Source organism: Stenella coeruleoalba (assembly GCF_951394435.1).
Source record: "Stenella coeruleoalba genome assembly, chromosome: 14".
NCBI lineage: Eukaryota > Metazoa > Chordata > Mammalia > Artiodactyla > Delphinidae > Stenella > Stenella coeruleoalba.
The window spans coordinates 57,676,714-57,693,151 of record NC_137160.1 but is presented as its reverse complement, the minus strand read 5'-3'; the positions used below and the strand labels follow the sequence as shown (position 1 = coordinate 57,693,151).

At 46.0% G+C, this 16,438-nt stretch overlaps 1 protein-coding gene across 9 annotated transcripts in view; it reads left to right on the top strand.

Annotated features, from left to right (window-relative positions):
* Positions 1–6,567: 6,567 nt before the first annotated feature.
* Positions 6,568–16,438, top strand: part of L3MBTL4 (L3MBTL histone methyl-lysine binding protein 4) — a 379,209-nt gene continuing 369,338 nt past the window's right edge. For 8 of the 9 annotated variants that reach the window (XR_013831388.1, XR_013831389.1, XR_013831390.1 and 5 more), the window contains exon 1: positions 6,568–6,666. The gene's annotated coding sequence lies outside the window, so the exon portion shown is untranslated. Of the gene's footprint in view, positions 6,667–12,248; positions 14,947–16,438 lie in introns of those variants that run through there. The other variant, XM_079943118.1, reaches the window with a different exon arrangement.

Here is a 16,438-nt window from a genome sequence, read left to right as displayed (position 1 = left end):
ATTTAGCTTGGGAAATGAGATGGGGACTGAAGAGTAGACTTATAACTCCAAATATAGGCTGGTTACGTGCATAAATTTCAACCTAACAACGATGAATGAAGGCAGACAGAGAAAGAAAAATCCGAGGATATAATAATGAAAACATACATAGGAAATATTAAATAGCTTCCTTAGGGTTGAACTGTAGACACAGCAACTCTTCTCGTATCAGCCTGTTTACTGAGTAGTTGGTAATGGCCTGTTCTGGCAATGGTTCCAGTGTGCCCACCCATCTTCGGAGCTGCTCCATGCAGGTAAACAGGGATGAAATCTTGGGATCCTTGACACAGAAAGGCCTAAAGGCCATCCCGGTCAAGCCTGTACTGAACGACTTTCCTCTATAGTACATTTCTGATAAGCATTCACTCAGCTTCCCTTTGCACACGATGAAGTGGCTTCCAGTCCAGAAAATTTGTTGAGCACTTCTTTTGTGCAAAGAACTGTGCAGGGTACTGAGAGGGAAGTCCAGTCAAAAGGGAACTGGGAACTTGGAAAAATCACTGACTTCATCTTTGAAGGACCCATCCCGAGCCAAACAAAGCCACTGAAACAAATTAAAATGATAAGGCAGCCGTTTCCATGTTCTAGAAACACACAGGCACACAGTGGAATGCCGGGGCTGAACCTGGGAGTTTCTGGGTCCGGAGATATCAGAGATGAATGGTAGTAATCTTGTTGAAATAGAAACATCTCCTGCATGGCGGAGGTCTGGAGCCAGAGTTAGTATCTAAAACTTGGGCTGGGTGCTCTCTTTTAGCACTAAATGGGCTGGAAAATGGCTACTTTTGCTGCATTCTTGCGCTGCAGCCAGAGAGAGGAGAGTATGGGACCTGGGCCAAGTCCCTCACGGCCTTGGTGACTGTGCCTACATTTCCCTCGCATCACTGTAGGATGGGAGGCCAAGGCTGCCGAGAAAAGACCTGATTCTGGACAAGACACTGAGGCCCAGGCAGAGGCAAAAGAAGGAGGGCAGTGAAGAGAGGGAGAGGAGGAGGTCTCCCTCAGAATTACGTCAAGATGATTAACACTGAGAAAAACAGCCACCAAACCCAAACTGGAAGACGAATTTACAGGTAATAAAGTACAAAGAAGAGAACAACATCAAAATGACCTTTAAATAAGTATGCTTAAGATCCTCCCAGAAATAAAGGAATAAATTCTATGAAATAAGTCATTATGAAAAAAAGTGACTACCTCAATAGAAGTTAAATGGGCATCAGAGAATATCCAAACTTGTTCATTGTAAAAACAAATAAACAAATAACAAGGTCCTACTGTATAGCATGGGGAACTATATTCAATATCCTGTGATAAACCATAATGGAAAAGAATATGAAAAAGAATGTTTAGATGTATATAACTGGACCACTTTGCTGTACAGCAGAAATCAACACAACACTGTAAATCAACTATACTTGAATAAAATAAATTAACAAACAAAAAACACTTAGTAACAAAAGATAATGGAATCTTTTAACCTGAAAAAGGGTCTGTACAAGAGCCTACAGTAAATAAGCTAATTTTAGAAGCATCCTCCTTAGAGTCAGGAGCAAATTAAGGCTGCCCAGGATCCCCTACAGCTCAATATGCACTTGAGGTCCTAACGAATTCACTAAGATTAAAAATATATATATTTTAAAAACAGTATCTTTTATAACCTTGGGTAAAGGGAGGATTTCTTTAAAAGAGACAAAACTCAGATATTGTAAGGATAAAGGCTTATAGTAGAAGGATAGGCACCAAATTTGTAATGGGGGCTGCCCCTGGGAAAGGAGGCACAGAGAAAATGAAGGGATGAGAAAGGAATTCAACCTTATAGACAGTGTAATGTTTTGTATCTTAAAAAATGTCAAGTGTAAAGTGTTAACAAATGTTCCTTCTGATTGGTGGATATACGGGCATTAATTGCATTACCTCCTGCATTTTTTTGAAACGAGTCTTTTTTTTTTTTTTCTAAAGAAAGGACAAAAACTAAAAGCAAAAGCCCAGAGATAATTAAAAATTTAAACACTAACTTAAAAGATATGGATCCTCCTCTTAAGAAAACCATAGTTATCAGAGTGATATATACTCTAATAAGTAATTATAGTGAAACCCCAAATAATATAAATTCAATCTAGATGTGTAAACCAAACGTACGGGTACATAGAAGAAAAAAAGTAAAGCAACAAAATGCTTCAAGGAAGAGATGTCACGAGTGCTGAATCCTGGAAGATAGGTCACATTTCAAAATTGAGAAAAGGCTGTGAGTGAAGCGGGCTCCTGCATAAGGCTTCCCAATCTGCAGAAGCAGCTCTCCCTCCCCAGGAGATGGTCTGTAAAGGAGTTTCTAAAGCACGCAGGTCCAGTCACGGTGACCCAGGAACGTCTCAAGGACTGGAATGCAAAAGGAAAGGACCTCAGTGAACAGTATCCCATCCAGCTGATGCAGCGTGTGGGTCTCTCAGCTGCAGGCACCCCTCTGAGAGATTCCTTGTATCAGACGGTTGTCACTTGCTGACACCACCCAGTAAGAGGAGCCAGCTCTCCTGGTCCTGAGTTCACGGTCATTTGGCAATCTTCTCACAGAGTTTGCCTTCCTTTGTAGACCATGGTGGTGGGATTGTTCTGACCTGAAAACGTGGAATTTTGGGGCACTTAGGAGACAGGTAGGACCTGGGACCCTTTACCAGAGCGCTTGTACCGGGAGAAATGTCTCCTCCAGCATACAAAGAAACTATAAGGGACTAAAAATAACTGCACAGTGGTAGCAAACTATGAACAATAAGATACAAAAAGGGCACAAATCAACTGTCACTTCTGAGGTGCTGGGAGGAGCGAAAGCAGGGCACTGCACATGATCACTGCACCCGGTACCACCAAAGGGGTGGGCACACCACCTAATCTACCCCTCTGGCCTGCCCCCACTGTCACCCCATTTAAGGGACCAGTTTGCCCCCCATCGAGGAGTAAGCAAGGGCAACTGTTTCTGGTTTTCTCTACCTTGTGCTGCAGCACGAGCACCAATAAAGGCTTGCCTAAATTCCTCGTCTGGCTTCTTATCAATTTCTATTGATTAAAGACTCCAAGGACCCTGAGTCGGTAACACTTATGTCTACCAGTATAATTGGCACTCTTGTATTTGGCTGGTTCCCTTAGCCTGAGCGCTTCTGGAGCGTTAACAAACTCAAGCGTCTGGACCTGCAATGTTGAGAACTGGAGCCAGACCCTGAACTTGGTGATCCCTAGAGTAAGTGCTGTGCGTGGTGACACATGTCATGTGGAGACAGCTTATTTCTTCCAAGATGGGTCCACAGGAGAGGCAGGAATAACAACCACCTTTCCTAACATTTAGCGTGTGTTCATCATATTATACCACCTGCTATATTTTAGAGAAGGCATTCTAGCTACAGTTGTTTTGGGCTTATTGCTATTCAAGAAAATATGAATTGCTTACCTCTGAATTTTCTTTTTTTCTTTTTCTACGTCTCTCACCTTGGAGATGGTATGGGTATGTCATCAATATCTATGAAAATAAGATTAAAGGCATTGATAGCTTTCCTTCTGTAGTTTTCACGCCCTTCTCCAAATCCTATTAGTTTATTCAGTAGAGGTTGCACTGGGAAGTGAAATTTGCATATTGATGTGAGGGTACTTACCTTGTTCAGTTTACATAGATTCTAAGTATCATCAGAAATACTGTGTATAAATTGGATTTTTAAAAATTCAAGAAGGTATACCTGGGAACAGTGTTTTTATGCTAATTTATGATAGCTTTGTTCTACTAAAAATATACAAATGTGAAAATAAAAAGATTTCTATACAGATTTTAAGTCATTAACTCAAAATAGTATAATATACATATTACCTTGTTTTTGAAGCTTTTGGTATAATTTCTTTAAAATTAGTTTTAATTCTTCACTATTATTTACACAACGTCTTTCTGAACCAACATTGACATCTAAGTAGATCTCTGTGCAATTATTTATATCTAAACCCATTAAAGGAAGTCTAATTTTGGACAGTCCACTTAGGGAAATACTGCTGTAACAGAGAAAATGTAACAGAAAATATAATGTGGTATAGGTAAAATTATTAACAATGGCATTAATATGAAAATAAACTTTATGATAATAACTACTGAACATAAATGGTGACCAATGAAATAATTTTAGCTGCAATGGACAATTTACTTGTGGAGCAAGCATAGAATGCTATTAAGAAAACTTTTCTTCAATGACACTGTGCTTAACTCTTGCAAATGGTCCTAAGTATATCCTAGGAAACAATCTTGAGTTTTAAAAACAAATCTGTGTCAACGGCCAAGCCTGCTATTGATTAGATAACAAAGCAATGTAACTTAATTCTAATTGGAAAAAATAATGTATATGCTTATAAAAATCACATATATATAACATATAAAAATGAAATAAAAACACCCAACCAGGAAAAATTAAATAAATGTAGCAAATTTTAAAATGGAGTGTTCCTTGAATAAAGCCAATCGCTGTCTTAGCATATGGGAAGGTTTTGTTTCAACCCACAATAGACACATTATAGAACTACCTACCATGATTCTGTTCTGTTTTGATTGACCTGCAGAAAGGAGTTCTTCTGTGTTTACCATGCCACCCGGAGGTCCTATCCTAACAAGAGACCATCCTTATCTATCTGGTCAACATCAGATATGCTACTTAGAGTCTGTCAAATTCGATTGAATTATAAAAATAGAATGCCTAGTAACCATCAGCTTTCTAAACCCCATTGCTCATAATGGACCATTGGTAATACAGTAATCAACAATGTGGCTATTTCATTTCAATCTGCAACTGTTCAAATTAAAGGGATTTACTACAACAGCTTTTGAAAAATTCTGTAATAAGTGCAGCAATGCATCTCTGCTTATATTTCCATATAATTTGAATAACAGTATTGTTTAAAACAGATGTCAGCTTCTTTGAATATAATCACGTGTTGTTGTCAGCACTATGCACCCACAGATTTACACTTAAGTAACCCAGGATGAGGTTCTCTGTCTGTGTCCCCTGTTTTACTGGGGCATCCTTTTTCTTATTTAAACCTAGCCCATGAAAACAGTGTTTCTGGTTTTGTAAATATAAGCCAAATATATACAATAAACATGTTGTAATAATAATTGTTTCCCCCCCCCAAAGTGAAGACAAGGTGATGTAAATTCACTATTTGGATTTCAATCCAGCTTTCTTCGATTTTCTATAATATTAATATTGGTATTTCTAAGAGGCAGGTGGAACTAGATGTAGCCTTAACTCTTTCTGTGCTGGGACCATTTTGATGTTTGTATCATTGAGACCTGGAGTCTTTAACGATAAACACCGCTGGTGTGGACTGGGTTACACTGCAGTGATCGAAGCTCCTGCCCTTCACCAAAAACCCTATCTGTGACCAGGCAAGGAGCAGGGAAGGGGAATTCTCATCCACCCATTGAGCCGCACGCTAATATCATGCAGTCAGGTGTGCAAGTATGCAAAGGTCATACCCTGAAGGGTACCTGTTTCACAGAAATACATCACAACTCCATAAGGTCTTCAGCACAAACATGTTAAAATGGGGTGAAAGTAAGTACTCCACTTCATTAGATCTTCTTTAGATGTTCTCTCTACATTGAATCCTTCTGCTTCCCTTTTTCTCTTTGACTCAAATCTCTTTTACTTAACTGATTTAGGGCACAGAACACAGTTTGTATGTGCGTGTTTGTACTTGTAAATTTCTATGATCATGGTTCCTAATTTAAAAACTGCATTAGCAAAGGGTTTTATATTTCTATCTTTAATAACAACACTAAATGATGTTTCTACCAAGGACCAGTCTCACCTGAAAAACAGAAGTTTTTCGGTTATGGTAGCCAACAACAAATCAGAATGATCATTTTGGAAATTACCGTTAATCGTGTTAAATTATTGAACTTCTTGCTGGAAGCAACAAATTAATATTTATTTTATACCTACCAGCTATTATGTGTATACTAGAATTTATACACAGGACACTTTCATGAAAGAAAGTGTCACGAAATACAGTCTTCAGTTACCAGCTACTTTTAATTATAAGCCAGAATAAATGATTTAATAAGTTCCTCCCCAAACCAGCGACAATGCTTTGTGAAAGCCTCTCGTTAACCAGCAAGACCGTAAGTTCCATGAGGGCAGGGTCTCAGCGGCCTCTCCTGTTTCCTTCTCCACCTCAAGCAGTTACAAAAGGGTCCCTGAACATCTGTTGGGGCCACGTGAAAAGTCTCTTTTTATTTTGAAGTGGTTTCCGCGGACGCGCGTGTAGCGAAGTCAAGAGGGGGTAGCAAAATCGGAGGGAGCGGCAGGACAGAGAGGAATCGGGAGGAAGCAAGTGAACCCCGAGAGCCGGGGAGAGGCAGGTTGCGCGCCCCGTGCCGCGGGGCCGGAAGGGGGAGGCGGGCCCGCGTCCGCCGGTCTCCCCGGGGCGACCCCGCGGCGGCAGGTGGGGCGGGAGCATGCGCGCGGAGCGGCCCCCGGCCCCTGCCCGCCCCGCCCCGCGCCGCGCGCCCCTCCCGCCCGCACCGCCGGGCCCACGGCGCCGCCGGCTCGCGCCCAGGACTGTCGCCCAGTCGGCGTTGCGGGCGGCGCGGCTCTACTCCGGGTAAGGAGGGCGCCGCCGCCTGCGCCGCGGGGCCCCCGCCCCGGGTGCCCCCGCGCCCCGCACCCGGCGCCCCGCCGAGCGCGCGTCGCCCGCGGCGGGGCCGGGCGGGGGGCGGCGGTAGTTGGGAGTCGCCTCGCCCCGCGCCGCCTCTTTCTCTTTCTCTTTAGCCGCCAGGCGCGGGCCGGGCTCCCCCGCGGGGCGCTGCCCACTTGTCGCCCACTTCGGACGGGCCGGGGCGGGGACGGCAGGACTCCCGCGGCCCTTGGGCCCCCGCGCTGGGCGTCGCTTCCTCCTGGGCGGGACGTCCCCGCGGCTCCCGTCCTGAGGGCCGAGACCCGAGCCCAGAGTCCGCCCGGCCCGGCGCGGGGACGTGGGGGCCGGGGTCCCACCTGCCGCCCTCCCCGGGGACCCCGCCCAGAGCGCGGCGGGCTGGGCTCACCTGGGCGTCGAGCGGTTACTTGCGGGGTCGGTGCGGGCGTGTCCCCGAGGTCGGGGCGCTCCAGCGGGCTCTGGCCGTGCCTTTTATATCCCGTGGTCGTAGATGAAAGTCTGCAGAACGTGCTGTATTCCACGTGTGCCTCCATACACTTAGCGGGGCATCGTTGATCCGTCCATGCCCGGGAGTGGAAACTTAGTAAAAGGACGGTCTGGTCTTTGTTACTGTTGAGGCTGCAGCGTGTGGAAGCCCAGGGAGGGCAGCCCGGTGGGGACCCCCTCGGCCAGGCCGTGGCCGTGCCCGTGCCCACCACTCAGTCTCCCTGCAGGTTACTCCGTCTACACCTTGCCCGAGGCACCGGCTTCGGAGATCCTGCTGTTGGAGCTGGTTTCTAGATGCTCCTGGAGGGCTCTGGTCTCAGTCCTTAGCCGACATAAGCGTAGTGGGGTCTCCTGGTGTTTTCGAAGAGGTTAAAGTGCCAAACAGTGGTGGTGGCGTGCATTTGTTTTTGATGCTTGGTAATATAAAGATTTTGAATGCATTTAGCTCTTCACAAGATGCTAAGTAACCTCAGTTACTCTTTATTGTACCTGAGAATCCAGAGAAAGCTTTCAGAGTAGAGATCTTTGGAGCATCCAAATGGATTGGATTCTGCTCTACTCACTTGGTGTGTAACTGGTGAGTAGTAAGGAAGAGGAGCTTAAAACTGCTATTTATTATGTTCTCAGATTGTGAGGCACATCGATGGATTTGTACTGCAGGTGACCTTGACTGTGGAGTTGTTTACTTTGCACACACTATTGGGGTCAAGAGAAGTATTAAGCTTGGTCTACCTCTGCAGCCAGCTCTCAATCTGTTTCCTAAGAAAGGGTGTTGGTGGGAAGGTGATCTGGTGAAAACAGAATTAAGGAAAGTTAAGGAACTGCCCTAACTTCTGATTTAAAGAGAAATAAGTGTGTTTTTAAGTTCATCGTAAGAATCTTAGGTGAGCTCTGCCATCTGTATGTATCATTGCAGTCAGTAGCTGTGTGATTTGTATCTTAAATTACACTTCTAATTCATTTTTACTTTTCTTAAAAAAATTTCAATTGTCATTTGTATAATTAAATCTCCTATGGGACAAACCACTAACAGCTTGACTTTTGGTGTGTTGAGGAGATAAAACTTGCAAACCAAATCACTTGTGAACAAAATAATATGACGAGGCAATAAATAAGATCTGAGACTAAAACAGTCTAAAATAAAATGCCAGCATTATGAAACAGACCGTGGTCAGAGGGTTTGGCAAGGAGAAGGTCTTTGGGGTCTGGAGTGATGAGAAAAGGACCCAGAAGGAGTCGGGCCTTGGGCTGAATCTTGTGTAGATGGACAGAAGGAAGTAGCGTGTGGGAACCTAGGAGGGAGAAAGGGGGTCTCATGCCCCCAAAAGGATGATTATGATTTATTTAGAACAAAGAGAAAATATCTGCAGGGCCCAGTTTGGGCACTGTGGACATATATGCTCTCCCCACCAGCCCCTCCCAAACAAGAAAATGTTTATTCATTTTCCATGATTCATCATAATTTCTCCTCTGCGAAGGCTCTCCCAATTCTCACAACCCGAGTTCCTTCCTTTGACTTGCACTTTTCCTGGTTCATCTGTATATAAACACGTTCTTTTTTAACGGCCCAGACTTTAGATTTTGCCATTTTCTTTTTATTAATTTTTAAAATTGAGGTATAGTTGACATATAACATTATTTTATGTTTCAGGTGTGCAACACAGTGATGTGATATATGTGTGTATTGTGGAATAATTACCACAGTAAGTTTAATTAACATCCATCACCTCACGTAGTTACAATTTTTTTTTCTTGTGATTGAGGACTTTTAAGAGCAACTCTCCCAGCAACTTTCAAATATGTAATACAGTGTTATTCACTATAGTCATCATTAACTATAGTCATCAAAAAAAAGTTGTATATATTCTTCAAGACTTAGTTTCTGTCTTTAAGGAGCACATATATGTCCTTCAAGGGCAGGAACAGGTCCTCAGTTCTCTTTATTCAGAGTGTTTTGGCACCATGGTTGTAGCTTTTTAACGTAAATGATAACAACCCTCTGGTGCCTGGCTTGGTACCTGGCGGGTGCTTTAAGCACACACTCACCGGGTATCTGGAGGGTGCATTCCGGGTGGGAGCAGAGGCTGGGTGGGAAGGCAGCGGTCAGGAAGCCCATCGGATGATGAAGGAGGATTTGCAGCTGGAAGGCCTGGAGTTGTCACCTTGAAGGGCAGGGAGAGCGGAAAGCCACTGGGAGTGGGGGAGCAGTGCAGGAAGCACCAGACGGCCCCCATTCCTCCCAGTGTGTCTTAGGGTCCCTTCTTTAGAGCTGAAGGAGATTTGACAATCACCATTAAATGTGTCTTGATTGTTTCAATTAATTCTTTTAATGAAGAACACTGCTGCTGTGAATTGGGGACGTTGGCAGGAGAGCCACGTTGGCGAGTTGGGAGCAGAGGGGAGCAGACAAGTTCAGTTTTTTAAAAGCTGCATTCACAGAGCGGCTGCAGTGCTGAGCTTGGAGAGAGGCGCTCTGACGTTGGGCTGGGAGAAAGCCAGCCAGGAAGTCTTCAGCTGTCACGGGGGTGACAGTAAAAGGAGCACGGGACGGAGCAAGTGAATTACCCAGAGAGGAGAGAGTGGTTCCCTGACTGGGGACTGAGGCTCCTCCACCCACTGAAGGGGTCCCTGAGAGAAACCAACATGGTCAGATGGTGCAGGGGTTGGGGGGGAAGCAGGCAGCCAGTGATGGGGAGCCCCTGCAGGACCAGAGGGGGTGCTCTGTGTTAGGTCCGTACTGATGAAAAATCCCAGCTCAGGAGGCGGAGTTGAACTTGGCTAGAAGGAGGTGATGGTGGTAGCAAGGCTCAGTGTGAGCCATCGGTGGTGTTCTGCTTTCTGTGTTAGGTGTATAGATGCTCCCCTTTCTTGTGAATCGTGGTTTGCAGTTTACAAAGCATTTCCACTTTGTAGCATTGGTGAACATTTTGAGGGTAGTTTATTGTGAAGAAAGTGAAGAAGTGAAGGAAACTATTGAGATCCATCAAAAAAAACAGTGGACATACTTCCAAAGGGCCCTTGCGGAGATTAGTATAAATATGGATATTATCTTGGACTTAAGCAAAATAAAGCAAAAACAATGAATTAGAATATATTTGGGAGAAATAAAACTCCAGTTACTTCATACACGTAATATCTTTTTTTAAAACACTTGCACTACTCTTTTTTTAGAACTGTGCCTTAGAAGAATTTACCCCTATTTTATTTTGCAAATACAAACAGTTTTCCGCAGTAGCAGTGGAAAACCGAAACCTTTGCCCTGAGCCCATCAGAGCTGTTACTCTGCTCCCTGGCCCCATGTGTGCCTTCTGGGAGGATTCACTGCAGGAGGACCTCCTGCTCCCGGAACCTCCTGAACATTTATTCTTCCTGTTGTGTAGATTTCAGCTCATGGGCAAGGTATTTTCTTAATGAGCCTAGACATTGTGGAGAAGCCTTGTGCATCCCTTCTGACGATGGATCTTAGGTGATGAGAGTTTGGTGGCTGCCACAATTAATAATTGATTGATAGCTTGTTTGGAAGGTACCAGGTGGGGGACGTGGGAGACAGAGCAGCGGTGATGCATCTTTTGTCCCTGTGCCTGGCCAGAGAGGACGCATTCAATTAGAGGGACAGATGGACAGCAGGACACTTTCATACACAGCGTTTTGGTATGTAAGCTCTTACAATAGCTTTTAAGATCGTGATAGCTTTTTTTTTTTTTGCGGTACGCGGGCCTCTCACTGCTGTGGCCTCTCCTGTTGCAGAGCACAGGCTCCGGACGCGCAGGCTCAGCGGCCATGGCTCACGGGCCTAGCCGCTCCGCGGCATGTGGGATCTTCCCGGACCGGGGCACGAACCCGTGTCCCCTGCATCGGCAGGCGGACTCTCAACCACTGCGCCACCAGGGAAGCCCCCCTGATAGCTTTTTAAAATTAAAAAAAAAAAATATTGAAGTATAGTTGATGTACAGTGTTGTGTTAGTTTCTGCTGTACAGCAAAGTGACTCGGTTATACATATATATACATTCTTTTTTATATTCTTTTCCATTATGGTTTATCTCAGGATATTGAATATAGTTCCTTGTGCTATACAGTAGGACCTTGTTGTTTTGTGATAGCTTTCAGATTAAATCATGGTTGCCCTACTTACTCCCTGTTTTTTTGAGGGGTAGTGAATTAAGGAACCTAAATGGAGACGAGGCATTTTTGCTGGGCATCCACTTTGTGTCTGTTGTGTGCGGTGTGCATGGGGGTGACTAGTGCAGACAACTCCTGCCTTAATGGAGCGAATAGTCCAGCGAGGGGACGGACATTAAACAATCTCCCCCATAAATGTCTAAGGACAGACTTGAAGTATATTATGGGGAAGACCAACAGAAGTCCCTAATTTGGTTTTGTGGGTAGAAGAGGCATCTCTGAGAAGAGGAGCCACTGACCAGGCAGGGGGCAGGGCAGAGAGAAGTTGAGGGACAGGGAGGCACGTGTGCGAAGCAGGCAGGGGGAGGGCGAGGCCCAGGGTGGGCGAGGGGCTGGGGGAGTCGGGGCCTGAGCGGGAAGCCCCAGGAAGGACGCGCTGAGGGTCGTGCATTCTCTCCTGCTTCCCACAGGAAGGCTTTGCAGGGGCTGAGCAGGGCGTGGTGGAATCTGCTTTGTGTTGGGTGAGGCTCCCGTGGGCTGCCGCCTCTGGAATACTGTGCGGGTGGCAGGACCGGTTAGGATGCCACCTCGGGGGTCCCGGTGAGGGGAGCTGGGTGTGGAGATGGGCAGAGATGGAGGGACTCCAGGAGTACTTTGGAGGTAGAATTTACAAAATTGCTTATGGATGGGAGGGTAAAATTGCTACCGTGAATTTTCACATGAGAAACTGGGTTAATTTTCGTAGATGGGGGAAGACTGGGATGAAGCAGACCTCGTAACGTGGCCGCTGGATGTTGGTTATTTTTAGGGAGACAACTTGGTGTGGTTGTGACGTGTGTCAGGCACCCAGCTTTGTGCTTGGCACATGGTTTTGGAGTTTAACAAATGTGGGCTTTCTTTTGCTTTTCTGTGGCTGTGGGTTTTTTGTATTCTGCTCAGCTCATACCAGACCTACCAGCCCTCTTGAATTGGAGCAGCAGATCTGTCTGCAGGTGGGCACGTGTGCCCAAGTGCACGTGGTCTCAGGGCGGCCGTCAAGCAGCCTTGCGGGGAGCGTTTTCAGCCTTGACCAGGAAGGTCTAAAATGACCTGGTATGCTGTGTGGACCATCTGTTTCTCAGTTTCCCCTCCAGCCTGGTGTCCCAACACTGATCTCAACACCGGGAGACTCTCCAAGCCCCTGAAAGGTCTCTGGCCCTGCAATTAGGAGCCATTGCTTATTCTTCGTGGTTCCTTCTTTTGTGAGTACATCAAACTTAAAAATGGGACTTTCTCGAGTGACAGCAGCTACAAGATTGCTCTTCGTCACTATTATTATTGCTATAACTTCTTTCTAAGTAAAAACGAAGGAGCAGATTACAGACATGATTCCAGGCCTGTATAAATGGATCCAGGTGAGCACTGGTTCAATCCAAGGCCCAGTTCATAGATGAGCACATGTGCTGCTCTTGCCTTTGGTTTTCTAGATGGAGCCAAGCAGGGTACCCTGACTTGGCACTGTTTGGCAGATGGGGTTCAGACCTAAATCCGGGGTCACCAATTTCGATGTCAGGGGCTAGGCAGGGAAGGGAACTGAGTGAAGCTGGCAGAGAGAAGAAAACTCAGCGTCCTCTTGATTTTGCTTTCATTTTCTCACCTTGGAAACCTGCGCACAGGCACTTGTTTAGTATAAGAAGTTCTCTAAGTACAAGGATAGTGAGAGGGAGGAAAATCCCCTCAGTACCATGGAGACAGTAGGGAGTGGTGGAGACTGTGGCAAACTACTCCTATATGTTCTAAAGGGGTAGTTATTATTTCTTTAAAAAACTACCCCAAGTTGGAAACCTGCATTAAAATCAATGTGAAACCTCCCTATTTAAAAGTGCGGGCTCCCTAGTAGGTGCTAGGACACTGCCAAGGTAAACAGTATGTTTGCTGAGCGGATACTGTTTGTGGCTGTTTCACAGCCTCTGACTTGTGGGGTCGGCTCCATGGCGTGCTGAATGTACTTTCCTTTGCTCACGTGGTTTTCCTTCACTCATCCTTCACTTTCTTATGAATCCTGATGGAGAATATCAGCCAGCATATCAGCTTCTTATTCTGCGGATTCCTGCCATTTAAGTCTGACCTGGTTAAACCTGGTAGTGAGGAGTGGGCAGCTGGGCCCAGCCCTGTGACTCTGTAAGGCACATGCTTGTGTGAGAGGCTGGAGTGATCAAACTCTGGGTAGAAGCTAGGCTTTTTAAAGCTTTCCATCATGCTTCTCTGGAATTTTAAAAACATATTCGTGTTAAAGTGTATCTTTTTAACCAGTTGTCTAAGCGTTTGTGAGACTTCAGGACACTACTTTTTGTACGATTGGAGGGGACGGTGCTTTCTCTTGCCTGTGGGCTCTTGCTCATTTGTACCTGGTTTTCTCGTTGTGAATTTTCCTCCTCCAGGAAGCCTCCAGGCATCCCTCAACCTGCGTTTCACCCCCTCTGCTGTGTGCTTTCCTGCCGCGATGTGCCGTTGTGCGTATCTCACTCTGAAGGGTAGAGCTTTGGTCCCCACGGAACCTTTTGGGTTAAGTGAGGGCTCGCTCCGTTCCCTGTATCTTTCCAAAGCCCAGCGATTGCCTGACACATGTTAGACACCAGTAAATAAAGGCTGAGTGATTTTGATTCAATTAGTGGCAGGCTCATACAGAAAAGAAATTCCACAAAGTCCCTAGCATTTGGGGATTCTGTGACTGCCCAGCTTAGACTTTGGGTTTGATTGAAAATGTAAGCACTGACCTTTCAGTCACTCATTTTATTATCATTATGGTCACGTGTCAAAGGAAATAGAAAGGTTCTTCTCTTTTGCTTTATGGCAAAGGGTATCCTTTGATTCCAGATCATTGCACCCTTTAGTCCTGGAACTAGACATCATCAAGGTGAATTATTAGAGATGCCGACATGGCGCTTTCAAATCTATATTTTATGCAGTCAATTTCTGAGGATGGTTAGAACAAAGACTTTTTTTTCTCCCTTTCTCTTTGAAAACAGTGAGCTTGCTGTCATTTCATTCCCACATGATATGTGGATGTTTCTCGGGCAGCTTAATGCATACAGCTGAGCTTAGAGTAGGAACCATCAAGGCTAACAGACCAAGAATTTGAGACGCCATCACCAGCCCAGGAGAGCAAATCCCACGCTTAGAGTGATTTCCAAGTTGATAGACTTCTGTGTAGGGTGATGAGTGTATTTCATTTGTTTTGTTAATCGAATGCCACAGATACTTGGTTCTTTTCAGAAAGGTAATAGTATGGTGCCGGGTCCCGCATCCCATGTAAATTAGCAGCTGTCAGTTGGCACACGCCCTGTGGATGGAGCCTGCGTACAGAATGGAAGCGTCCGCCTTCCAGCTGTTGCCATCTTTGTGTTTTGTGTGAATGTAAAGCCCGTCTATTTTACAGCAGCCGATCGTACGTGATCCTGAGGGCCACTTTTTTCTTCTACTGTGAGGACAAGGAGAATATCACCGCCAGTCTTTTCAGAACCGGCTCACGCCTGTGTCCAAAACAAACCATGTCCCTGGAGTAAATGGAGAGAGGAAAAAGGAAGGAAGCCATGCAGGGTACAGTCATACATTAATCACCAACGTGATTCGCAAAGTGTGAGGTTAGTGGGCCTGGTTTTTTTTTTTTTTTAAACAGAGAACAGGAGTATTTATTTATTTTTAAATTTATTTATTTATTTATTTTGGGCTGTGTTGGGTCTTCGTTTCTGTGCGAGGGCTTTCTCTAGTTGTGGCAAGCGGGGGCCACTCTTCATCGCGGTGCGCGGGCCTCTCACTATGGCGGCCTCTCTTGTTGCGGAGCACAGGCTCCAGACGCGCAGGCTCAGTAGTTGTGGCTCACGGGCCTAGTTGCTCCGCGGCATGTGGGATCCTCCCAGACCAGGGCTCGAACCCGTGTCCCCTGCATTAGCAGGCAGACCCTCAACCACTGCGCCACCAGGGAAGCCCCAGTGGGCCTGGTTTTAAATTGGGTTGATGTCCACATAAATTGTCTTTCAAGTTTCTAGAACTTTCAGCTCAAAGTAGCTGTAGCGTCTACCATAGGTCAACTATGGCTTATGAAGAAGCTTCATCCTGTCCCACATCTAGCAACTTAGGCTTAGCATTTTCTTGAATTTTAGGGAGTTTAGAAGTAATCTAATTCAGGTTTTCTCAGTCTCTACTATTAAGTCATTTTTTTGTTCTCAAGGGCTGTTGTGTGCATTATAGGATGTCTGTAACAGCAGCATCCCTGGCCCCTACCCGCTGGGTGTCTGTAGCACTTCTCCGCACTTAGTTGTGACAACCAAAATGTCTCTAGATGTTTCCAAATGTTCCCTGAGGAGGGGCCAGAGAGGGCAGAATCGCCCAGGTTGAGATGGAGCCAAAGGGACGCTGAGACGCCGGCCCCACCCCCAGGGACACAGGGCCGAGTTTGTGGTTTCTGTGTATCGCATCAGGGAGGACGCGCCGGTGTATTTGTGTATTTATTCATTCAGCGGTGCTTTTGAGTACCTGCTGCACGCCAGGCCCAGGCACTGGGAAATACCCAGAATCAATCTGGGGAGGGGGCTTGCCAGGGACTGGCCCCTCAGACTCCACGGGAGAGGTGTGAAAAAGTCAGTGCCTGTGCTGACGAAAAGGCACGTGCTTTCTGAAAGCAGAGAGGGAGGACACCTGCGTCCAGTCCCTGGTGCACAGGCGCTCTTGTTCTGCTCCATGTGTGGTCCAGCAGAAGCTGACTTGGCGGGTTGCGCAGTGCAGGGCCAGCCACCTTCCCGCCGCCAGCTGGGTCCCATCGCACCGCCCCCCCCCACCCCCCCACAGGGACCTGTGTCCCAGACAGGAGAAGCCCACGGCTTTAATCAGGCCCTCGTGGGGGTGGGGATGAATGGTGTGTTCAGGGTTGTGTTATTTCCAGATCATTCGTGTGGCCCCTGCTGGCTTGTTGCACAAAAGAAGAAAGCTAGTCACTTCCTGCACATTGAAAAATCTCTGTCCTCATCTTCATGCGTTCTCACTGAGTGTTATATTACAAGTGAAGATAATAGAGTCGCCAGAATACATATGCCCTTATGTACGAGGATTGAAAAAGTTCTCCAACGTTTCCTCAGG